The 25,391-nt window shown below is 44.6% G+C and overlaps 1 protein-coding gene across 7 annotated transcripts in view; it reads left to right on the top strand.

Moving 5' to 3' along the window:
• The first annotated feature begins 546 nt into the window (after window positions 1-546).
• The window catches only part of LOC126248609 (ephrin type-B receptor 1-B), a 364,329-nt gene continuing 339,484 nt past the window's right edge, over window positions 547-25,391 (top strand). For 6 of the 7 annotated variants that reach the window (XM_049949753.1, XM_049949752.1, XM_049949749.1 and 3 more), the window contains exon 1: window positions 547-976. The gene's annotated coding sequence lies outside the window, so the exon portion shown is untranslated. The remainder of the gene's footprint in view (window positions 977-25,391) is intronic. The other variant, XM_049949748.1, reaches the window with a different exon arrangement.

Genomic DNA, 25,391 nt, shown 5'->3' with positions numbered 1-25,391 from the left:
ACTGGCGCATACTTTTTGCGAATAATGGTCAGATTGTAGGAGATTTACTGATAAATAGCTTTTTATTTTCGAGCCCATACCCAGGAAGACAATCATATAATGGTTATTTGTTACTTATAGTTTTTGCATATTGACCAGCACCAAATTACAAGTGGTGCTGAGGAACGAATTTGGAATGTCAAATAATAAAGCTCTTTACTATTTTCTCCAAAACATATTTGAAAATGATAATGTTGTGGTCAACACTAACGTCTGATACTGAAAGTGAAGTAAAAAGCAAGAGGTCGCTTAAGAAAATACTTGTGTGTTGCGTGTGCGGCTTAACAGCTGGCAGAATTTTGATGAGAATTGTTGAAACTGGATGGTAGAAAGGCTGAAAGTCGTTCGGTATTTCTCAAACAGATTAACTTTTATTGTTTTACGGAAGTAGAACACGTGTAAACAAATTTCTGTAATACAGCATTTTTTCCTATATCGAAAAAATTCAGAGTAGTGAACATCTTTGCTGTCAGGTGTCTAAGATCTCAGTAATAACAAGATGGCGGAGTCAGTGTGCGGTGAGGAACAGTCAACACTCCTTGTAATGTAAAAATGGTCTGCTCTGCGGAGTCAGAACTGTAAATTTTGTGTAGGAATTAAACAACATTGCTTCTTTATTTCAACTACGTGATTTATAATGCATGGAAGTGGGTGATTCGATCGAATGGCGTCAAGTCAATAACTTTTTTATTTTTATTTTTTTTTAACACAGACAACATGTTTTAGCATCGTATTATGTATCAAGAGTTATCAATATACATGTAAGATATTGATAAGTGTAGCGAAAGAAAGCTTTGTGGTTCCAGTTCCTTCGTATTTCTGCATGTGCACTTCGTTCACGAATATGAAAATAAAAGGAGGTTAAGTGTCAACTTTTGTGAAAGGCATATACTACAAAGCTTCAAACCAAGTTTGGAAGGACAGGACGATATCTCAAGTAAGTACAGCTATGAATTCCAGAACGATTACAGACAAATATTAATTTAACGAATAAACTAACGTGCAAATGGAATTTTAGACATTAAGTACAAAACTAATTATGTGATTGTTTCGGAGAAAGTTTCTAATCATACCTAGATTTTTAATAGGATCGGTATTAGCAAGAACTTTATCCTACTTATTCTTTCATTACCATGAGTATTTTTACGAAAACTGCTTGCTATTCAGAGTGACATTTATTCTTGCTGCGCGTATTGTTGGAAATAGTTGGGAGGCCCAACACAACGTGAGCAAGGAGGAATTTCGCCGCTTCTGCTATTTAAACGACGTGTTCGTTTTCTTCTGTTAAATCCCAATAGATTTTGTACATATTTTAGTACGGTGTAACATATTTTCAAGCAAAGTACTGACCTAAAGAAGTCTTAAATGAAGGTTTCAAGACAGATTGCTGGCACATACGTGTTTTTGACATGTATAGAATCTATCAGTTTTCAGAATTTGTATTTTGCTGTATGATTTATTGATATGAAGTTCACAACTTTTAGCTGAAGAAAGAACGTTTCCAGACCGCATGTAACCGGCGCACTTATGTTTTATTGTGCTATGGTATGTAAAGCAGGAAACACTGTTTACCAGGACAGCAGCTACACAGAGAGAAAGAGCGCGCGTATTTTTTTGAGATCGTATTAGTTTGTGATAACTTAGTTCTTCTAGAAGTATGACAAATTTATGTTTGGTGTTTTCGTTCTGTAGTAGTTCGTAATTGCGAATCAGAGGTAGTGTTGTTGTATTGAAAGATGTATGTTGCAAGTTCAAGAGACAAGAGAGATTGTCGCTGTTCATTTATTGAAGTCCGCGAACATTTATCACCGATTGTGTTCGTTATACCAGTTTATCTCAGAATCATTTGTGGGTAATCTCCTCCGTTGACCTGGGCATTTATGGTAATTTCTGAGGTCATCGTTTCGCGAAGTTTACTTGAGACATTGTTGCACTTTGGATCTGCTATATGCGAATTTTTGTATGTAGCAGCCATAAGGATTCATAGACTACGTTATTTTGAAGTTGAAGGCCCTAAATAGTTTTCTTGTGTGTGTATTGCTCCATACAATACCCAGATTTCAAGGGTGTGAAATCGATGAATATTCTGTTCCTGCGGCTAAGCCACCAGGTTATGCTCATTATGCCGGTGCCTTATTGCCAATTGAAGTACTCAGTGCCGTAATTTTAAGTCTATCTCTTCAAATCCTACTGCCGGGAATGAAGGAGTGTAAATGGATTCTTTATTGGTGTAAGCTATATAGCCTTGTATATTCTGTTGCAACTTCTCTAATTTGTGGGAGAGGGCGACAATGTTTTTGTATTTCATGTTACTTTGGATTTCCATAGGAGAGCTTTTCAACGAGTGCTAGATTGGACGACTGCTTGCGACTTTCACAGGGCCTGGTCAAGCGACTTTCCCAGGAAGCGGCCCCGGCCTGGGTGGTCCTTTCCAACTCGGTCGGTAGGTAGGCAGGCAGGCAGGCACCTTCTCACATTCTGTCGAACCAGCTGAGACCAAGCTGCCTATGTAATTATGCGCAATCGTTCCCTAATTTGGATGTGATTAGTCATTGACTGTCATGACTGCCTTTATCACATAACGGCATCGGTAATGCCTGTTGCATTTATACATTTTGTGTTACTAAGTAGTGAATTTGTTCCGGTTTTCTGACCCACAGCGTTGTTCGTCGCAAAAATTAAAGTATACCGAAGTAATGTGATTTATTGACGACTGATTTCCTACACATTTGTTGGCCATACGTAATTTGATCATGTAAGTGAAATTATTTATTGATCGACTTTAAAATTTAGTATATTTTTTACCCATACTTCTCAGTTTTTGTTAATGTACATCTCTCTGGGTGGCACTGATTAGGCGACAGTATCGCAGCATTTATAATCGTGGTTCAAATAAACTTTCTGTAAAGAGCTTAACATTTTGTTCAGGCATATCTAGACAGCTTTGATAAACGTCAGAATTGTATCATGTAATACACAGCTGTATCATATTTTTATTGAAAACTGCGTCATGAGTCTAACCACCCACAGATCACAAAAAGTGTAAGTATGCGTTACACAGTTGCTTAAACGTGAAGAATGTTTACATGACGTGACTGTTACACATGTTCAGCTGTATAAAGGGAATCTTTTCGAAGTGTCCCCTTGGCTATTGCTTCTGTGCAATGCATAGCAGAATACCGTCTTGGTGACCCGAGTCGTGACCTAAATCAATCGTCTTTGATAAAAATGTGGATGTGTATATTATGCTACGCAATTTTTGACCAGTATATTAGTTCTTGGATATGACATGGAGATGTGAAAACTAGAATGTAGGTACAAAAAATATGCTTATTTTACACAAAAATCACTGCTAGAAAATGCTCGACTGCTGAATTTTCTTTTGCCGAGTGAGGATATCAGTGTAATTGTAGATGTTTTTAGTTAACGAACTGACTAATTTATGCCCTCTGAAATGCAGTAAATTTTACTGCAAGAGAGACTAAAGAGAGAAAAGTAAACATGAGCCAAGATGGTCCATGCCTTCACGAAAAAAATGTTTGCGGTTGCCTACGGAGCTATGTCTCGTCAGGGCTCCAAAAGAATGAAAATCGGATAGCTAAAGTCGGTACGTCTCGAGGACGTGTGAGGGCGACCCAGTGGAACTTCCCGCAGCGTATTCTATACAGCTTCGGCAACATGTGGGGCGGCTATTTACTTTTTTTTTATATTACCTCGTGTACGACTTAAGGTGATTTACGGTGCTAGATGCACATCAAAAACCTATGTATCTCCTCTAAGGGTTAAGGGTACGTACTTCAAGGTTTGTAAGAAACGTAGTTGAAGTTTGAGACTTCTAGCGAAACATTTGATGGACCTATTATCCTTTATGGTTTATGTTTCCTTGCGTGTGAATTTAAACAATTGCGAAATTGTTGTAATTTACGTAGAATTTGGTAAATAATTGGCTGAGTTTCACTTTAAGCACAGATTCTCCCGTTTTCATAATTTCTTGTTTTGCGATTGCTAAAATTTACCCTTTCCTAAGTGTGTCAAACAGTTTCACCCACCATTTACAGGGAACAAATTCGTTCCCTGTCGTACGGACTTTCCCACATCGTTAGGTTAGCTATAGAAAAAATTCTTAGACCTTTGATTAATACACTCCGCTGACAAGGAATTTACGCATGCACGTGATATATGCCTGTTGGTTCTCCTGTTTTCGTTACTGACTTTCCTTTTAATGTTTTTTCATGATATATTGAAATATTTTTTGTACGGAACAAAGTGGCACAATGATTTAGATACTGGTCGCGTATTCGCGGGGATTGGCCCTTCAAATGTTGCTATCCTGAATTCTGTTTTCGTTGGTTCCTTTGTGATTACCGAAATTTCTTGAACGTGCCACGGCGTTTCGTTCTCTACGTGTTTGGACGGCACGTTCAATTCAGTTTTTTGGTGCCGCTAGACTTGAGGATGTGTGATCGTGTACTCTATTATTAATAAACTTTATTTCCTCTGAAATATTTTTTTGGTACATTTGGATACTGGAAAATGGTTTTCAACGGCTAATTATTATCTCTCACATTTGAGTCTACTGGTAATTTATTCTCTAGAGGCGTGCCTAAATTAATACTATTTATGATTTTTATATTAATTTCATTTGTTTTTGGGATCAGAATTTCAGAGTCAGCTAACCCTGATGTGTTTAAATGGGTTAGTGGTTCTGTAATTTGAGTAATCTTGATATACATTAGCAACATCCTGGTCATTGGATAGTCTAAGCTAACGTGATATCACACCCCCTCTTAGAAAGATTATATTTAATTTTTAATTGCATTCAATTCTTTTAAGGGGCTCCAGAACGCCCTATACTTGCAATGTTAAAATAACGCTTATAAATTACATCTTTCCTCACAAAGTATTTGAGGTAGGAAGTTGAACTTTTTACAGATTATTTATTGGAATATGGGCTACAACTTAACACAGGGATTTTACAAAGTTTTAGTTCAGTTATTAAAGATGATTTTTTTCAATTGTAATGAAAATTCACAACATTTTTTGCAATTTTTTATTTATATATTCAAAAATATACAGTTTTTTGGAAAAAGGCTGTGTTAAATTATGCAGAAGGTACTGTGTAACATTTACTGAAAGTTTGAAACAAATATGTTTCGAAGATCCTTAGAAAACATGTAATTAGTATGAGAAAATAAAAGTTTTGGGAATCGAGCGACAAAGATTGGATTAACTTTTTAGTGCATTCCAGGTCCATAAGATGGATTATCTTCATCCTCTGCAAACTACTACTCCAGCTTCCTCTTGTTCCAACCCCTGTTTACTCTTGTTTGCTTTCTAGACTCTTTACAGCCCTGCCTGCAGCCCGAAGGCGTTCCTTGTCTAAAGCAAGCATCGCTCGTACCATGTTAGAACCTATCTTCATTCCCATATTTCTAAATACCTTGCACCTTACAATGTTGCCATCATTGAAAGTCGCAACAGCATCATACACACCAAAGTGAAGTGTTTCTATTCCAACAAATACAGTCTTGGGGATTCTCGACCATATAACACTATTTACACTTTCATTGGGGTTTTGAGTTTTTCCGTGAATACACTTTTTCAACAGTTCAGGTGCTGCTAAGTCTCTGAAAATAGGTTTTATCACCTCCATTATTGCATGAGGCAGACTATGCTAATGAGTGTACACTTCACCAGTTAGCAATCCTTTGTTATATTTACACCAACTGTTTTCTTCTTTGGGACACAAGCTATGTTGGGGATTTTCATCGTCTTTATTGTTTACAGTAATAACACATACCTTAGGCTTTCCAACATTTCTCCTTTTCTTAAAAGCCTTCAGAGGATTTCTAATAACTTTACTTTTACTCATTATTATACTTCAACAAAACAGAGACTCAAGAAACAGAATTAATTACGAATATTTTCGAGATAACGACAGAGTAAATAAACATGAAACAATCGACAATCACACCAGCGATATATATTGAACCATCACAGGTTAGCCACGACACATACTTTATTTCACATCACTAAAATGTACCTGATGAACACTGACGTTAATAATAACACCATTTGACAGCAGTTTAACAGCGCCACAGCGGGTCACGCCCATGTAGAACACATTTAAAAATAGTTGTAGTCTTCGGAATTGAATAAATTATATATCTATTAAAAGGTAATAGTCTGCAGATTCAGAAAACGCAAAAAAGTAAAAATTCAACTTTTCATGATTTTGAGCCTTTCCGGAGCCCCTTAAGGACTTTTCCGTTTGGCTACACCGAGAATAATTTATTTTTACTCTTGTAAAATTCCACTTACCTGCCTCCTCCATTGTTTATAAAACTGCCCCGTATCACTATTTACTTTCTAATAGCGATTTTTAACGCAAAAAAATCATTTTTATCAGAGCTAGAGAAGCGCGAAATTATATTCAAGAAGCATGAAAATGTGAGTGGTAGGGTTTACGAACGTTTTAATACACCCCCAGTTTCTTTTGTAGCATGCCCTTAATCGTTCATAATCTTCACTGTTCAGGAAGAGGCAGAATATACCGCGGGAAAGTTACTCTTAACGGTTGTCGATGGCTGTAATCTTTGTGCCATTTCTAGTCGTAATTTCGAGGAGGTGGTAAATTTTTGAGGTGCCGTTTTTGTTTACTGTAAACTTTAAGTACATATACTAGATTACAGAACTACATGATCACGTGTTCTCTGGAACATACTGCAGCATATAAACGTAATTTCGCCAATAGTATGATTTCGCTTGCAACAGATTTGAAGCAGGGACTTAATTTTTTATGACTTTTTCAGTACATTGAGCTTAAAGTTGTTTATCCAATGTTTCAGCAGTTACAGCGTCGCAGGAATATCAGGCTACTATTGTTCTACTGTTGGCTACGGGGGGTAAGGTGGGAACTATGTCATCCTGCAGCGCCAGCTGTAGTACCAACCATGTTGTCAAAATGTCGGGAGAGAGAGAGAGAGAGAGAGAGAGAGAGAGAGAGAGAGAGAGAGAGAGGGGGGGGGAGAGAGAGAGAGAGAGAGAGAGAGAGAGAGGGGGGGGGGAGAGAGAGAGAGAGAGGGGGGGGAGGGGGGAGAGAGGGGGAGAGGGTGTGAGAGAGAGAGGGGGGGAGAGAGGGGAGAGAGAGAGAGAGAGAGAGAGAGAGAGAGGGAGAGAGAGACCAACGTACGCTCCAGTATTCTAAACAAACGTCCATTGTTGGATATCAGAAGCAGAACAGTGCAGAAAGACATTGTTTTATGGTAAGGAAAGTAACACCCGTTGAAGCTTTTAAGTCAAAACTTAACTATGGAGGCAGGAGCATACAGGCAAAAGTGGAATTCTTCAGGATATTCAGAATCTTACACCAACATAATGAGTGTGGTTAAAATAGGAATGGTCACAGAATTGCTGGCTGATCATTACTTCCAACTGCTTCAATAAATCTTTCAGTGTCACAGTTGGAAGAGGGAAGCAGTGGAAGAACGAATCACGTCACCGTCCAGTAGATAGTCTGGTTTAATGATCCAAAAACCAAACGTGGCAAGCTAATGATGCCGAAGCCATGTTTCAACACAAGTTCTGTAATCCTGAACTTGGACAGGAAACACATGGTAGGTCTCATGACTGGCCATACCTACACAGAATAGGTATAGAGGAAGCAGCCCCAAAGTGCAGACTGTGTGGTTGTACGGATGAAACCGCACCACATTTAATCGAAGCGTTGGAGATAAAAGAAGAGAATATTCAACCCCTTAGAGCCTGAAGAACCAACGGTTTAAGACCACCGTGTTTGTTTCCCTGCATTAAATCAAAGGGAGGAGGGGACGAGTAATTTTTGCGTCTGTCGGTAATTAGCGTGAGAGCACTATAGTGGGAGGCAGGTGACCGTTATTGTGTTCTATGTTTGATTATTTTTTATTACCTTTACTTCTGCCATTTAAGACATATGGCCGATAAAGGTGTAGATCCCATACATACTGTAATGTTAATTTAACATCGTGTTTGTCTCAGTTTTTGTTGGTAGACTATCAACTACCCACAAACTATCGTTTCGAAGAGGTAAAGTTTTGTCGTGTCACATCAGAATGATAGCTCAAGGAATTTGCGCGTTGTGAGGTGTGGTCCCAGTAGCGGCTTTCGCCTGCAGGCGGTGGGGGAGGTTGTCGGGGAATTTGTACCATTGATCAGTGATGTCCATACACTAAGGACAAGCGAGTAATTTATGAATGTTAGGACGAGTGCTTCATGGCGGGCGAAGTGGCAGTTGCAGGCGATGTAGGTGTAGCGAAATGGCGACAGGTTTTGTTGCACGCCTCCTTTATTACACGGTTGACTGCGCGCTCCACGGTGCTGGCGAAAACCGTAGCCACAGGGCACAGGCTGCCGGCCTGTGACGTCACCAGTCCCTTGAAGCTGCCAGTATTCTGCGAAGGGCAGAACTTCAGCAGCAGTGCAGTAGCTATATTTTAGATGTTCGTACAAGATTCAGTGCTTTGTTACTTTGCGAGGTTTCACACTCATTTTTAGGAGAAAAGGAGCAGTCGGCCGTTATGATTTAGACTCCCAATTTTCCTTATTGGTCCAGCAAGATGTTCGATTTGTTCTGTCAGCGAGGATCACGTCATTCGTTAATCCTGAGTTAATGCACTATTTCCATTAACTAATTTGTGGACAGCGTGTCGAATGGTTAAAAAATCCTCTCACATCGTGATTTTGCAGTTTCTGGTCTTCCCTCACTACTACACATGCCGAAAACTGCCCAGCAGTCATGTACGGCTCAGAAACCCACAGAGTGACTAAACGAGGAAAGGAAAAACTTACCATATTTGAAATACGAGCAATGAGTCATATGGGGATTGGAGGAGGAACAGGAATAAGGAACAAATCTACCTCTTTGTGAAACAATCAACAATACTACAGAAGACGAAGAGCAAAAGCATCCAGAGCGCAGTCCAAGTAGCCCGTATGCCAGAAGAAAGACAGGTGTAGAAAGCACTTGAAGGGAAACCAAACACCAGATGCCCCCATACGACAACGAAGGCAGCACTGGGTGGACGACCTGGCAGCCTTGGTGATTGAAGACACCTGAAGGAACAGAGTACGAAACGAAGAGATGGAGGCAGTTCGTGGAAGTAGCACGTGATCTGCAGAGCCTGTGACCGCTTGATAAGTATGTATGAAACTGATAAAGCTGCTCTATGCGTTGGTACTATTGGGAAGATTACTTATTGCTAATATTCTGTTCGTTCCATAAACTTAAATACCAGTGGTGACATGGCAGGCATATCGCTTAAAGCACAAAATTCGATGGGAGGAGAGGGGGGGGGGGGCGGGGGTGGCGAGAGAATAACTTGTCAAGAATTATGATATGGCAGTTGTTTTTCGGCACAACGAATACGAGCAAGTATCACGGAATCGGCGAAGCTCCGCTGACCTCAGATATATCACGATTGGATGAACGACAGTTTGGCGTACATGTATCTAAGATAGGCGACGTTTTAGGCTTATCCAAAGCGTAAAAATTAGGCCCAGCTGACAACGGAGGACAACGATGCGAATGTACAAAACCTTTGGAATACAACATCTTAAATTATTAAGAGGACTTCGCAACAGGCGGCTTTCGAAGTATTCCGTCGGTATTCAATATCGGCAATTGCGATTGCAGTGACGTAAATGTGTTATCTGGACAAATGAATCATTCTTAACGCTATATTCGTTCTTATTCATGCACAAATGCCGATTAAACCAATACCATGGTGTCGAGGCCGTTCAGTTGGGCTACCCTGGAGAGTATGCGGTACAAAGAAAGCTTTGAACTACCTCAACATTGAGGACCACTTGCATCCCTTAATGGCTGATTTATTCTGCACTGGGCATGGCATTTAATAAAATATAATTTTTTACAATGGAGTATAGAAAATCCGCAGATGCTAGCAGTTGTTTTTAGCAACAGCTATTGCCTCTGCCACAAAACAGGAATCATCCTTTTGTTGTCCGATGAGAGTAGTGATTTTGCTTAGTGTCGTGGAAAGGATATCACATCGCTACCGATGTGTGTGTGTCTATGATTTAAGGAATGCTCCATGGATGAGAGAGTTCTTGGGTGGCTGACCATTGTGTTTATTTAGTACATATGGTATGCCATTGGACGAGAGGCATTCGCCATGGACACAGTTCCAGTTAATCTCCGAGCTGTTGGTTGTTTGTGCAGTTATTGGGCAGAATGGCTTGCCAAAGCTTCCCGTGTCGCGCTGAGTCCGTATCCTTAAACAGTCGCTGCATCTTTAGTATGAAATCGGGCTCTACATGCTACTACGTACGGACTTCAGGAAGTCTGTTACCAATGACGTCCTACGCTAAGACCATTGCGCAACGAGAGCGTCGCATTGTCAGAAGAACGTACATGTTCCGGGTTTCCTGCAGAGAGAGTTCTGCTGCAATGCGGACAACAGGTGCATCAATGTGCGAGTGAAAATCCGCGGCAACTGGAACCTTACTCCAAAGTTTAAATACACGGGACAGTAAGATTTCTGTTGGCAAAACATCTAAATTTTACACAAATTCTACGTAACATTTTGGCGGTAAATGGACCAAATCCAAGATCGCGTTCCTCGATGGTGAAATAATGCAACAATTTCACCAAGGGCGTACAGACGTATGTGATGCTAATCGGGATGGAAGAATGGAAGACCAGCAACATCAACCACAAACGGCACTGTCCAGGCAGTCCCATTCAGAAAGCTGAAAGGACATCGGGGGGGGGGGGGGGGGGGGATTTTCCAGACGTTCACACAGCGGTTCTGTAATGGCACCAGTACCAAAGAGCGGATTTCTATCGACAAGGAACTGCGATACTTTGAGATTGTATTAAAAAATGTCATTTATGTGTCACTTTGAAATGTAAAGGTTAATTGGCATTCCATAGTAGTGGATCACTTACATTTGGAAGCCCCACGCTGGTGAGTATTGCTAATTCAGTTGCTCATTTGTTTTGCACTTTTTGAAGCTAAATTTTCTAGAAGCCTAGCTTATGAGGAAACTGTCTTGTAATGTTTGCAGAGCTTCTGTAACTCCGTTCTGTGAGTAAATATTTTTTTGTGAAACACGCAGTTCTTCTACGAACACCTGGCAGGTAGTGCAACCTTTCGTAGTTGCGTTACACTACGTCAGAATGTGCGATTGAATTTGCCTTTCATCCTAACATCGTTTCCAATAGTTACTACTATCCCTTTCGCTGCTGAATGCGCTAGACGGTGTGCGCATCTGTGTGCGGTGCGGTCGGGCCGCTCTACGCAGCAGTGCCAGCCGTGCTGGGTATGATATGGCGTTGCACACTGTAGCGGCTGTTGCATCGAGCTTAGCATTCGCAGAATGATCCGTATCTATTCTCATCAATAAGCGTTTTAAGTGTACAATGAATTTTCTTTATTGCTGAAGTTCCTAAAACGACATAACATAAAAAACAAGCACATTTCGGGAACTTGTGTGTGGTATCTCTCAATACAAGGCACAACACACAGTCCCACATAGCATTGTTTACAACAATAATGCAATTCCTTCTGTTTTTATAGCAGACGATTCATCTCTTTACAGATCCATGTTTTACTTATGATTCAGTAGTGCTTGGAAAGTGTGTCTCTAAGCCGCTGTGGGTAGTTCTCGTCTGATCATCAACCTCCTGATGCTTTCATTCTTGGCGGCATCTGTTAATCTCACGAATGAGGCCGAATAAAATTGTTGGTTTGTTGTTGGAGGGGTGGGGGGTGTTTAAGGGACCAAACAAGGTCATCAGTACCTCAATCCGAAAGTGGTGCATCTGGAAGTAGAGGCGTCCGCTGAGAACATTTTCTGATGATGTCCCAAGATTCGTAAGAGTAATTGTGTGACGATTGAAATGGCAATGGACATCTTTTGTCCTGTCAGTAATAAAAAGCAGGATTAAGGAAATGTCAGCAGGTGGGTGTGTCTGGGTCTTCGCAAACGGCAGGAAATGTCCCACCCACAACTGTCCCATCCCTTATCCGTTACAGTCAAGGGCACCCACTATCCAACAAAATGCAACATTCAGAATAGAAAATTGGATGTGGCAGAAAGGAGGCAAACCGAATCTAAAAGCAATTAAAACCGAGTAAAAGATGTATGAAAGAGTAGCCTGGTCAAGGACGTAGGGTCAGGGCCCTAACCAGACCTAGCATACAGTGGGGTATGTCCCACCGTGCCCCTGCTGTGGAGGTAGCTTCAAACGTTGTAAGAATAAAAACAAATTTCACAGAGAAACTGAGAACCAGGTCGACTATCTGTGAATCATCTGCCAGTATTAGAGGCAATGTGTCCAGAAGTCTATAAACAGCGTGGAGAGCCAGAATGAGGGGGCATTCCATCAACGTATGAGCTACGTCCACAACTGTGATGCGGGGGTAACTCATTACACAAAAGAAACCCATGGGTTAATCGGGTATGGCCAATGCTGGGACGACAAGACAGTGGATTCCTTCCAGAAGAAGCAGAAGGAAGAGCACCATGCTGCAAAATTTATTAGATGTGGAAGCAGCCAACAAGGTGTCGTGCCATTTCCAAGCAAGCAGAGGTTTCACATGTACCCGCAAATTGGCACCTGTGATCAGAAAAGTGAACAGGGAGTGACTAAGTGCTCATGTAGCCCAATGGTTGGCCAGTTCATTCCTCACAATACCCACATGAGAGAAAGGAGGCCCAAGAAATGGGACTATCTACAACTTCCAGGTGCTGTGTATTTAAGTAGAGTTCTGAGTCAGGATGGACTGTGGTATGACAGCAGAAATACATGCCCAACATTTTTTTTTTAAATATTGGAAATCGTGTACCAATTGCAAAAGTCGTCGACCGACTGTTCAGGCAAGACCATTGGCACATCAGAGGTAACTAAACCATTAATGTTGACGAAGGAAAGGGCGACAACACAGACCCCTGTGGGATGATTTCTCTTGGCCCCTTGGGGAGCTTCATGAAGTTGGTTGGTTGGTTGGTTGGTTGGTTTAAAAGAGGGGGAAAAGGGACCAAACTATGAGGTCGTATAACCCTAAATAGAAAGGCAAGACAACAAAAACGAAAGAAAGGCAACGAACACCAAAAGGAACAAAAGAGGACAAGAAAACAACAGGGATGCAAGAAACAGAAGAGAAGCAGATTACTGTGGCTGGCCAACCACGAAAATATAAAGGAAAAGCCAGCCTGCAACACATTAAAACCTCCACCCTAAAAGCACTAGTGTGGTGGACACAGGGACAAAGGACATGCACTGAAACTCAGATCGAATGATAAAACCCACCCTCATGGATGAAAGTAAATCCAAACCAGCCGATGAGGCGTTGTCTGCTAAAATCAATGATAGCGAGTCCGGCAACTGAAGATGAAGTCTCAGGGCAGCCAAAGGAGGACAGAGCAGAAGAATATGGGTCACTGTCAACCGGGTGCCGCACCGACACTGAGGTGGGTCTTAACGGCACAGGAGGGAGCCATGGGTCGCCCAAGCATGGCCAATGCGGAGCCAGCAGAGAACCACGGAATACCTGCGAGAGGCCCTGATCGAGGACTTCCACACATTCGTGGTCCCCTTAATGGTTCTTTGTTGTGCGTACTGATATTTTGCCATTCCGTCTCCCAAAATTGAGAAACCTTGCGGCATAATAACGAATGCAGGTCAGCTGCAGGGATGTAGGGTCCACATAAACACCACTAAACGACTGGACCATTCCAGGGCATAGATGGACTTCGGGATGGACGCTACTAAAGGATGACGAGGGTAGCACTGGTCGATGGTTTTCAGGCTGCTCAATGAGTTAATACATAAAAGACTCCCCAGGGCACGAACGGAGATACTGAAGTGCACTAGAAATGGCCACCAGCTCTGCAGCGCATACACTGCAGCCATCGTGTAAGGAATGCTGTTCAATATGGCCGCCGTGAACGTAGGCAAAGCCTACGCGACCAGCAGCCATCGAGGCATCGGTGTAAACCACTTCAGAGCGCCGGAACTTGTCAAAAATCGAGAGGAAGTGACAGCGGAGAGCCACAGGGTTAACGGAGTCCTTAGGGTCACGTAACAGGTCCAGACGAAGCTGCGGCCGAGGCCTACACCATGGAGGCATGCGTGAATGGACCGCAAATAGAGGTGGTAAAGGGAAGGACTCCAGTTCAGGGAGAAGGGACTGCACGTGAACCGCAATCGTTAGCCCCGACCTGGGCCGCCGATGCAATAGATGGACTGCCGTGGGCGGGAAAAGTAGACCGTAATTCGGACGCTCTGGAGAACTAAGAATGTGTGCTGCATAATTGGCGAGCAGTTGTGCACGTCTGGTCTGCAATGTAGGGACCCCAGCCCCATCAGTACGCTTGTCACTGGACTCGTCCTAAAGACTCCTGTCGCTATTCTAACCCCAAAGTGGTGCACAGGGTCGAGTAAACGCAACACTGAGGGCGCTGCCGAACCATAAACCACACTCCCATAGTCAGTTCAGGATTGGACAAGGGCTCTGTAGAGCCGCAGCAGCTTAGAGCGATCTGCACTCCAATTGATGTTGCTCAGGCAACGGAGGACATTGAGGTGCTGCCAGAACTTTTTAAGCTGACAAAGATGAGGAAGCCAAGTCAATCAGGCATCGAAAACCAGTCCTAAGAATCGAAGTGTGTGTACTACATTGAGTGGATCGTCATGAACGTAAAGTTCTGGGTCCAGATGAGTCGTACGACGCTGACAGAAGTGCACGACACACGACTTTGTGGCTGAAAATGGGAAACCTTGGGCTAGAGCCCATGACTGCACCTTGTGGATGGCTCCCTGTAGGCGACACTCAGTAACACCAAGACTGTAGCAGCAGTACGAAATTCAGAAGTAGTCTGCATACGTAGGCGAGGCAGAGGCCCAACAGCTGCTGCTAGACCGTTAATGGCCACTAAAAATAGACACACACTCAATGCAGAGCCCTACGGGACTCCATTCTCCTGGATATGGATGGAACTACAGGAGGCACCAACTTGGACACAAAGTATGGAGCGACTGGAAGTTTTGCATAAAAATCGGGAGCGGGCCCCAGAGACCCCACTCATACAATGTGGTAGGGATATGATTTCGCCAGGTCGTATCGTAAGCTTTACGTAAGTCACAAAAGGCGGCAACCAGATGTTGGCATCTGGAAAAAGGCTGTTCAGATGGCAGACTCGAGGGACATAAAATTATCAGTGGTAGAGCTACCTTGGTGGAAGCCGCCCTGACATGGAGCCAGTAGGCCACATGACTCCAGGACCCAAGCCAACCGCCAACATACCATACATTCCAGCAGCTTACAAAAAACGTTGGTGAGGCTGATGGGCCGATAGCTATCCACATCAAGTGGGTTTTTACCGTTTTTGAGCACTGGAACGATAGTGCTCTTCCCCCATTGCGATGGAAAGACATCACCGCACCAGATCCGGTTGAAAATGATGAAATATCACTTATAGTCAAATGAGAGCTCCCATTCTGTAAATGGGGCACTATAGAGTTCACTGTGGCGTGTAGTGAAAGAGGTCGTTCCCTTCCAGCCGCTACTTGAGGGTGCGAAAGGCTGGGTAATTCTCCGATGCAGAGGCTCGAGCAAAGTGCTCGGCAGTCGCGGTTGCGTCGGTACATAACACGCCATTTATGGTAACACTGGGAACACCTGTTGGGGTCTGGTACCCGAAAAGATGTTTGATATTTGCCCAACACTCCTGCTTCCGTCGTTTGATAAGTTGGCGAACGCTGCCAGGGACCCGTGTAACGGCTATGAGGTGCTCCAGGGAAGCGTGCCGCTTAAGCCCCTGTAGAGCTCACTGATGCTCCGTAATTGCTTCAGTGACTTCCAGCGACCACCAAGGGATTGCCATACGCCGGGGGCACCCTGAAGAGCGAGGGATCGCGTTTTCTGCCGCAGAAACAATTGTTATTGTTACCTGCTCAACCATCACATCGATGTTACCGTGTGGGGGAGATTCAGTGGTGACAGCAGAGGTGAAAGTTCCCAGTATGTGTTGTTTAAAGCCCATCTGGGCAGGCGTCCGTGGGTCTGACGCTGGGGCAGTGACGGAAGATGGGAAAGTCGTCACTACCACACAGGTCGTCATGTGCTCTCCAGTGAGAAGTCCTGGGTTGAAAATTGATAAATCAGTGGCCGAGTAACTACCATGAGCCACACTGAAATGTGTGGAGGCCCCAATATTTAAGAGGCAGAAATCGAATTGCGACAGTAAAGTTTAGACATCTCTGCCTCGGCCAGTAAGCATGGTACCAACCCCCAGGGGGTTATGGGCATTAAAATCTCCCAAAAGTAGGAAAGTTTTAGGGAGTTGATCAATCAGTGCAGCTAATACATTCAGGGATACTGCACCATCTGGAGGAAGATATATATTGCAGAAAGTTATTTTCTGCATCGTCATTCTGATAGTCACAGCTTCAAGAGGGGTTTGAAGGGGGGACAGATTCATTACCGACCGAGTGTAGGACAAACGCAAACTCCACCTGACACTATTGTAGTCGCTACAGTCCCTGTAATATCCCTTATAGCCACGGAGGGCAGGTGTCCGCGTTGCCAGGAACCAAGTTTCCTGGAGGGCAATGCAGAAAGCAGGTGTGAAGCTTGACAGTTGCCATAGCTCAGCCAGGCGGTGGAAAAATCCTGTAGTCTGGCGAGCAAGGCGAATAATGCTCTCCACAGTTGACACAGGTGGGAGGCAGAGCACATCGAGTATCGTGATGTGATAGGCGTCCACAATCTCGACATGTAATGCTGGAAGTGTAGTGGACTGTTAAGGCAGCCAGTCCACAGTGAAGTAGCCGAAAGGGCACGCGTCAACTCACTCCGTCTGGCGTTAAGTCTGGAACAGGATTCGTAATGAATGTGATAAAGAAAAGAACGTAGCTACTAGAACACTTAACTTTTATATTGTCCTTTGGTATACAGCATTCTGGATGATACAAGTGAGACTATCTTGAGGTACATGCAACGTTACAAATGGTTAATGGCGCCTTGCTAGGTCGTAGCCATTAACTTAGCTGAAGGCTATTCTAACTGTCTCTCGGCAAATGAGAGCAAGGCTTCGTCAGTGTAGTCGCTAGCAATGTCGTCGTACAACTGGGGCGAGTGCTAGTCCGTCTCTCGAGACCTGCCTTGTGGTGGCGCTCGGTCTGCGATCCTGACAGTGGCGACACGCGGGTCCGACATGTACTAATGGACCGCGGCCGATTTAAGCTACCACCTAGCAAGTGTGGTGTCTGGCGGTGACACCACAGGAAGTATAGCAGGAAGACATATGGCCGAACTTCCAGCACTTAAAGCACCACATCGTGGGAGGGATATAGGGCTTTACATCACAGAGGTAGACCATCACCTTGACCTTCTTGGGCAATGTATCACCCTCTAAGGCCAAGATGAAGGCACCAGTGGCAACCTGATTGTCCCTCAGACCCCAGTGGACACGCCGGACAAAATGTACACCTCGCTACTCTAAATTGGCGCGCAGCTCATCGTTAGACTGCAAAAGAAGGTCCCTGTGAAATATGATACGCCGGACCACATTTAAGCTCTTATGGGGCGTTATGGTTACAGAAACATCTCCCAACTTGTCACAAGCAGGTAACGATTGTGACTGGGCAGAGGATGCTGTTTTGATTAAGGCTGACCCAGATCTCATTTTTGACAAGCCCTCCACCTCCCCAAATTTTCCCTCTAAATGCTCAACAAAAAACTGAGGTTTCATCGGCATCAAAGATTCCCTATCAGTTCTCTAACACACAAGGTACTGGTGCGAATAAGATCAGTTGCCATCCTTGGCCTGACGCTCCCCCCATGGTGTGGCCAGAGAGGAAACGATTTGAGGTCTTACTTTTGTGCATTGAATTGAGCTCATGAGCGCTTAGAGACTGCTGGTGTTTCACCACCAGCAAGAGATGGACTACGCTTGATCGCATGTCATCCGCCCTGATTCCACCTACTCCAACCAGGGGCCCACCCCATGGGCGCCACCCAGCCGCAGCAAAGGCCACCTGGCAGGATGGCCATTCTGGGAGTCCCGATGCCCCAGGGGATGGGCATCTACCCCTTGGCATACGTGGGAAGTTAACGGTGCAGGCATAATCAGAGCGATCCCTGTTTGGTCAGGCGGCTACACCCAACAGGGTACATGGCGGCCCCACCGCAACAGACTGGCTACCGTGCTGACATCAGGTGCAAAGAAGTCCATAGTCATTATCGACACAGAAAGCGACACTGCATAGTGCATGATTGAAAACGCACCCAGGAAGGCGTCCTCGCCCAAGAGATGGGGAATGGGCGGGACTGCAATGAGACGATGAGAAAGTGGGCCAAAAATCTCTGTGCACGATGGACACAATGCACCATGTGAGGCGCCCTTCCCCAATTGGCACACTCTTCGGGAAAATTTTGAAGGATGGTGGTCAAACTCTACAGGGGATCATCACATAAAGGACGAAACGTGTGGAACTCCTTTTAGTCACCTCTTACGGCAGGCAGGAATACCTTGGGCATATTCTAACACCCAGACCTGCAGGGGGAGCTTTGTGAAGTGCCAACTAATTGGAAACTGGTGGGATAAAAACTGAATAAATTGGTGGAGGGCCTTGAAAGCCCATCATAGAGGGTGACGATGTGAAACGGTGTCTTACACGTTATGCAGGTGAAAAAGGACAGACAGGGTGCTGGCGTTTAGGAAAAGTTTTTTCAACCTAAGCAGATTGTCAGTTGTGGATGGCCCCTCACAGAAAGCACATTGTTAGGGGGACAAAAGGCCTCAAGATTCGAGAACCCAGCATAATCTGCAGGTAACCATCCTTTCAAGCAGCTTACACAGTAAATTGATCAGGCCAATTGGCCATAAAGTATCGAGAGATGTTGGATTTTCGTGTGGCCCAGTAATTGCGAGGGGAAAGCACTTTGGAGCGAGATAGGTTGAAGACCCCAAGGAGATGTTGCCTTTGGAGAACAATCAGGTGTTGGATTATCTGATTGTGAATTGAATCAGGGCATGAGTTGTAGCAAGAGCATGAAGAAGTTCCTAGTCAGTGAAGGGTTCACTATTTGATTCGGCTTTGTGGGGAGTGAAACTTAGAGGACGTCTTCAGCTTGGTGCTTCTGCAGCAGAAAGGTGGCGGGATAGGTGATGGATGTTGATGCTGTCAAAGCGGGTTACAAGGTTTTCTGCAAGACCAGGTCAACCACCCTGTAAGACAAGACCGGTGACAGCTGTTGACCATTGTTGGCCTGTAAGACCATGGAGCTTGGTCCACACCTGAGGTGAAGAGCCATACGTCCCCAGAGAGGAATCAATAGCTAGCCTTAGCATGAAGTCATGTGTTAAGGTTGGTCTGCGAAGTATGTTTGAATCATTGCAAGGCTTGTCGGCAATCTTTAATAGTTATTGCAATATTTTTTGGTCCAACAGCAGCGGCCGAACGTGAGGGGTCGATATAAAGCGTAATAGTAGCTCATGTGCCGTGGGTGATCGCGTTGGAGATGGCTTGCAGAACCTCATCAATACAGATTGACAGATGGCGAATGTAACTGCAGAGGCATACAGAGGCCACTTGGCTCTAAAGTGCCAAACATGGTAATCCGTCCGTCTGGCATTAGCAAGGAAACCACAGGGCCACCTGAAAGTGGTCACAGTCGCGAAGATCATCGTGTAGTGAACATTTTAGCGGAGCTAGAAGACTAGGGGAAGAGATCATTAGATAAGTAGCTGAAATGGTGCATGAGCAGCACTTAGGTGGAAGAACCACCATTGAGGTAGTGCATGGCTTGAGAAGCTGGTCAGTTTCAAGGTCCTCACCAGATGGACATGGTTGGGATTAGTGTGGTCAGTTCAATGTAAATGACCTGCCTGGAGGTAGGTAAATGTGGCAAATGGTAATCACTGAGGTAGTTCGCACCCACACCGCTATTGCCTCAAATGAATTACGAAGGGAATCCATTCCATGTTGCCATCTGTACGAACCAAAGTATAGGTCCTTCCAGAAACCTCAGGATCGGTGCAGTTCCGACAGTGCACTATGACCATGGAGGGTGGGAGAATGGTTCCCAGTGAAGTGCGTTTCTTGGAGAGCAATGCGAAATGCTGAAGAGGAAGTTTACAGCAGCATCCATTACACTCACATGACTTGTGACCAGGTTAAAAGTGAAGCAGCCAGGATGGCTTGTCACAATGCCAGATCACTGCCTGTCACCAATGGGGATGGAACCACATCCACAAACAGCAGCTCAGTGTGACTGTATGGGATAGTCTGGCGCCTCCCATGGCACTGGAGGAGCCTTGCCCCAATTCCTCCTCCTCCTCCTCCACCTCCTCTGTAAACTTTGGTTGTCAAAATTTGTTTAAGGGGCTATCTGCATTTAACGTGGGGACAGAAAGGGTGAACCAGCCCTGGGACCCACGGGTCATGGCTCCTCGAGCCATTGTTTGGTTTGAGCCTCTGGTCTGGGGGTTCCCACTGAAGTATCCTGAGAAGGAACCCTGTCAAAAGCGGACGCCAAAGGAGGACACTTCTCCAGCCAGTTGCAGGAAATGGTTCCCAAAGAAGGTACTGTGGGAACCATGGGAGAGAAGGGTGGTAGGAATTGTAGGCGTTCACATTTCTTCTGTGACTCAGTATATGACAGTCAATAGATTTTTATTCATGGATCTTCTGTTCTTACTTGAAAATTAGGCAAACTCGAGCATGATGCTCCATACAGTTGACGTGCAAATGTGTATGTTAACAATGACTACTTTCATGGAGCAGTTGTCCACAGTTGCTGCATTTTGGGTCTGCCGTGCTGTGGGGTAACATATGCCCAAAGCATAAACATCTGAAGCACCTAACAGGTGGTTGGACATAAGGTATCATATCACCCTTTTCCACCGTTATAACCTTGTCTGGGAAGACATTCCCTTCGAAGACAAGGTAACGGCGCCTGTATACATACGATTATCTTTGGGCCCTTTTTGTACACGTCTGGTATGAAGTACACCTCGCCACTGGGGTGCCGATCGGTCTACCCTTCTATGGCTGTACCAGGCGTTAATTCAGTCCTGTCTAGATTATGGGAGCCTGGCTTACGGTTCGGCATCCCCTTCCGCATTGCGGTTACTGGACCCCATCCTTCACAGTGGGATGAGACTCGCCACTGGAGCTTTCCGGACAAACCCTGTCAACAGCATACTTGTGGAGGCAGGTGTCACTCCATTGCGGTTCCTTCGCCAACGATTACTTGCCGCTTATGCTACACACGTTTGTAGCTTGCCCGGGCATACCAAAATCATCTGTTCCCTCAGTCGGTCGTCTATCTTCCGGAATGGCGGCTCCGTTCAGGGTGTACGATCGCGGTTCGCGTCAGAGCTCTTCTCTCTGGGCTTGAGGTTTTCCGCCTTCCACCTCTTTTCCTGGCCCCTCTGTGTACACCCCCGTGGTGTGTGCCCCACCTGTGCCTTCAGCTCGATTTGGCACAGGGCCCGAAGGACTCAGTCCCCCCTGAGGCCCTCTGCCGCCGCTTTCTTTCAATCCTTGCTGCGTTTAAAGGTTCTGACGTTGTCTATACTGACAGTTCTATGGTTGCTGGTCGTGTCGGTTATGCTTTTACTCTAGGGGATCATTATGAACAACTCATTGCCAGCTGGCTGCAGTGTTTTCACTGCCGAGCTGGTCGCCATCTTTCGCGCCCTAGAGTATATCCGCTCCTGCTCAGGTGAGTCCTTCGTTATCTTTAGTGACTCCCTGAGCAGTTTACGAGATATCGACCAGTGTTTCCCTCGCTCTCGGCTGGTGATGGCTATCCAGGAGTCCCTCCATACTCTTGCCCGTTGCGGCCGTCCTGTGGTCTTTGTGTGGACCCCTGGTCATGTAGGCATCCCAGGAAATGAAAGTGTTGACACGCTGGCCAAACAGGCCGTCGCTGCACCAGCCTTGGAGATTGGCCTTTCGGAAAGTGACCTCAGGTCAGTTTTGTGGCAGAAGGTACTTCACACCTGGGGTGAAGAATGGCGCGCCTTGCCTTCACCCAACAAATTTCAGGCCATCAAGGAGGCTACTGGTGCGTGGCGCTCCTTTTTGTGGGTCTCTCGCAAGGACTCGTGTCCTCTGCCGGCTGCGCATTGGCGACACCTGGATAAAGCACAGCTATTTATTGCGCCGCGAGGACCCACTTTTATGTCGCTGCGGGTCAGCTTTGACTGCGGTCCACATCTTGAAGTGTCCGCTTTTAACTCCGCTCAGGCAGACGTTTGCGCTGCCTGATACGCTTCCTGCACTTTTATCAGATGACGTTGCGATGGCAGATTTAGTTTTGAGTTTTATTCGTGCAGGGGGGGTTTTTATCGCTTGATCGAAGTGTGTCTTTTTGTGTGTTGAGTCTGGCCTTTGGCCTTCGATTTTAGACTGGGTTTTTTAGTGCGTTTCGTGGTGGTTGGCCTTTTTCGTTTCTATGGTCGGCCAACCAGTCACTCGGTGTGGTTTTAATTCCTTTTGTCTGGTCTCTGTGTTTTCCTGTGTCGTCTCTTGTCATCTCCATTGTTTGTTTTTATTCCTTGTGGGGGTTCAAGTTCATGGAAAAAGGGACCGATGGCCCTAGTAGCCTGGTCCCTTCAATCCCCCAACCAACCTCGCCACTGGAGATTAGTCTAGAGTTACTGATCTGTTTGGAGCATAAGATCTCTGTAGAAGATGATTCCTCAGACCATATTCGAAGTTTTGTATGGTGCAATGGTCACAGGTGTGTCACCTAGACGTCCACATGCCTGAAGAGCTGTAGAGATGGGGGCAGCAGAGTAAGTTTTCGTTAATAAGGAACCATTTTGCATTTTCCCCAAGAGTGTTAACTTTCCAAACTTGTCTTCGTTCTTTTCGACACAAAAATTATTGTTTAGTTACAATAAAAGCGTCCCCATCAGTCCGAGTTCAGACCAAATATTCGGTGAAGTATTTCGCTCTCAGCTGTCTGGCTTGGTCATTTCCCCACGGCGTAGCCTGCGAAGGAAATGGATGTGTTTCTGCATTGTACATAATATCTACCATTTGATGAGACCGCTGGGGCCTTGTGGCCACCAGCGAAAGAGGAGAGTTCAGTTCTCTTCATGTGCCAGTTGGCCACCATCCAGCCACAAAAGCTTTTGCCTGGCCAGCAAACCGTTGTCCATATTACTCCTGCCGCAGCCATGTCGGGCGCACACTTCTTACCTTGCGTGGACAGTTTCCAGATCAGGCACCACCAGTGCCATCCCTGCGTGGTCAGGGAAGCTACCCCCGTGCAGGTACTTGTCGACCTTCCATGCACGTTCCGCACTTCGGTTTTACTATTTTTCCAAATTTTACAGAACAGAATTTTGGTTTTAATTTTTCAATTTTTATGTGACGGCCATTTTCCCAGCTGATTTCAACTGTGTGGCATGAAAACTTTTATACGCCTCTTGTCATATTTCAAAGCCATCCATAACGTGAAGACCTACATTCCATTGCTCCTCTTTGCGGTTTGACTTCCAGTTTTGACATACTTTTCCTGCTCATGGAAGACTTTACGTACAGTATTTGTTCATCTTTCATGCAAGAGGAACTTTGCCATGTATAGCGTGTGTCCTGTTACCAAATAAGTTTCCAAGGTGTCACAATATTGCCACTAATTCTTAAGTAGTATTCACCGACTAAGCCATATTTTGCCCCATTATAACTGAAGTGTAAATCCAGTTTCACAACAACACAAATATTTTTATAATAAAACAACGTCTTTTAAGATGGAATTAACTGCTTGAAAACTAAGCGTCAATCGAAATATGAAACTTATCAATAGAAACGTTTTGAAATGAAGTGAATGCTATTGACTCTCCCCCCTCAGACATCAAGTTTACAATACTCAGATTATTTCAAGTTCTTGCCATCAAAAGTCACCGCAAGGGAATAATAGATTCTGCTACACGCATCTCTTTCCAGGCTTTCGAAGTACTTTTCAACGAGTAGAATTTTTGAACGGTGTAGTAACTATTAGTATAGTCTAAAACTTAGGCCAATTCCTTCGTGAATAGTGTCTGAAAAACTTAGTGCGCTATATGTTTCGGAAGTTTGAGAGTCGTCTGGATGTGCTGTATGAAAGTTGTAAATTCTGGAATTCAGGTGCTTCCTGTACCACTTAAATTTGCTCACAAAACATGCTGGTCTTCACAGGCGACACGTCAGCATTGTTGCTATCTTATTCGCGAAGGAGGTGTGCCTCCTAAGAGAGAGAGGAAGAGAGAGAGAGGAAGAGAGAGAGAGAGAGAGAGAGAGAGAGAGAGAGAGAGAGAGCACGAAATTCTTTTTCCATTCTCCTCTGGGTACTCTTGAGACATAATTTGCAGGTAATGGTCAGCTACTACTGTTTATTGCAGGCGACCATCACACGGCAGTTTTTCCATGCTCTGTGTATTACAATATTCCTTGAATGCTCGCATGGCGTCATGGTGGACGCTAAATCGGCGACTAGCTTCCTGTCCTGAAAACCCTTCTTGCCGTGAAATTACACTTCGAGGAATTTCGACGGACTGAACTATGTGACCGCGTTGTCTCCTTCACGATTGGAGACACTGTTCGCACTACTGATCTGTCCTCTGGACTTACTAGTACTTAGGAGTATGATTAAAAACTGATTGTGTGTTCACGAGGGCGGTACAAAATGTTTTTGAGCAGTTTATGAAAGTTACACATTTCTGAATATCCGAAATTCGTTGAAAATATGCGATAGTTACAGTGAATAGTAACTGACTGGAACGAGCGACTAATACAAACAGCTTTTGCTGTAGACACACAAATTCTAGTTCTGTTTCAATCTTATTTAAAATCAGTCATTGGATCGCTAATAGGAAAAAGTATTAGTTATGTGGGACATGTATGATTATAGCGTCTCTTCAGCTGTTACGAGTACGGATGGACCAGCTTGCTGCCTTCTGGAAACCTTGGGAAACATTTTCCGTGAATGCAGGGTCGTTCGGTATACTCTTAAGTCATCCTTTAAATGGCGAAGTTTGTGTTCCATGTGCTCATGCGTTTTGCCACTGAACGTGACAAATGTATTTTTATTGAAGTGAAAGCTGTATTAAAAATTAATGTGTCACTGTTACGTGACAAACCTGTTACGGTTTTTGCATCCCATTGTTAATGGAAGTTTTTGATCCAGGCTCAACATAAGGCAAAAATGGTTCGCAAATTGCGAAACACATGGTTTTGTCGTAGGAATCAAACCAGCAAAGGCCCCTCTAAAACAGCAGTGAGGTCTGTATTACTAAGAGACTACCCCAGAACGACTTGCAGGTTGCCTGTCTAACGGCTACCAGCGGTA

The sequence above is a fragment of the Schistocerca nitens genome, chromosome 3, assembly GCF_023898315.1.
Source record: "Schistocerca nitens isolate TAMUIC-IGC-003100 chromosome 3, iqSchNite1.1, whole genome shotgun sequence".
NCBI lineage: Eukaryota > Metazoa > Arthropoda > Insecta > Orthoptera > Acrididae > Schistocerca > Schistocerca nitens.
Note: the sequence above shows the minus strand (reverse complement) of the source record. Positions and strands in the feature narration are given on the sequence as shown.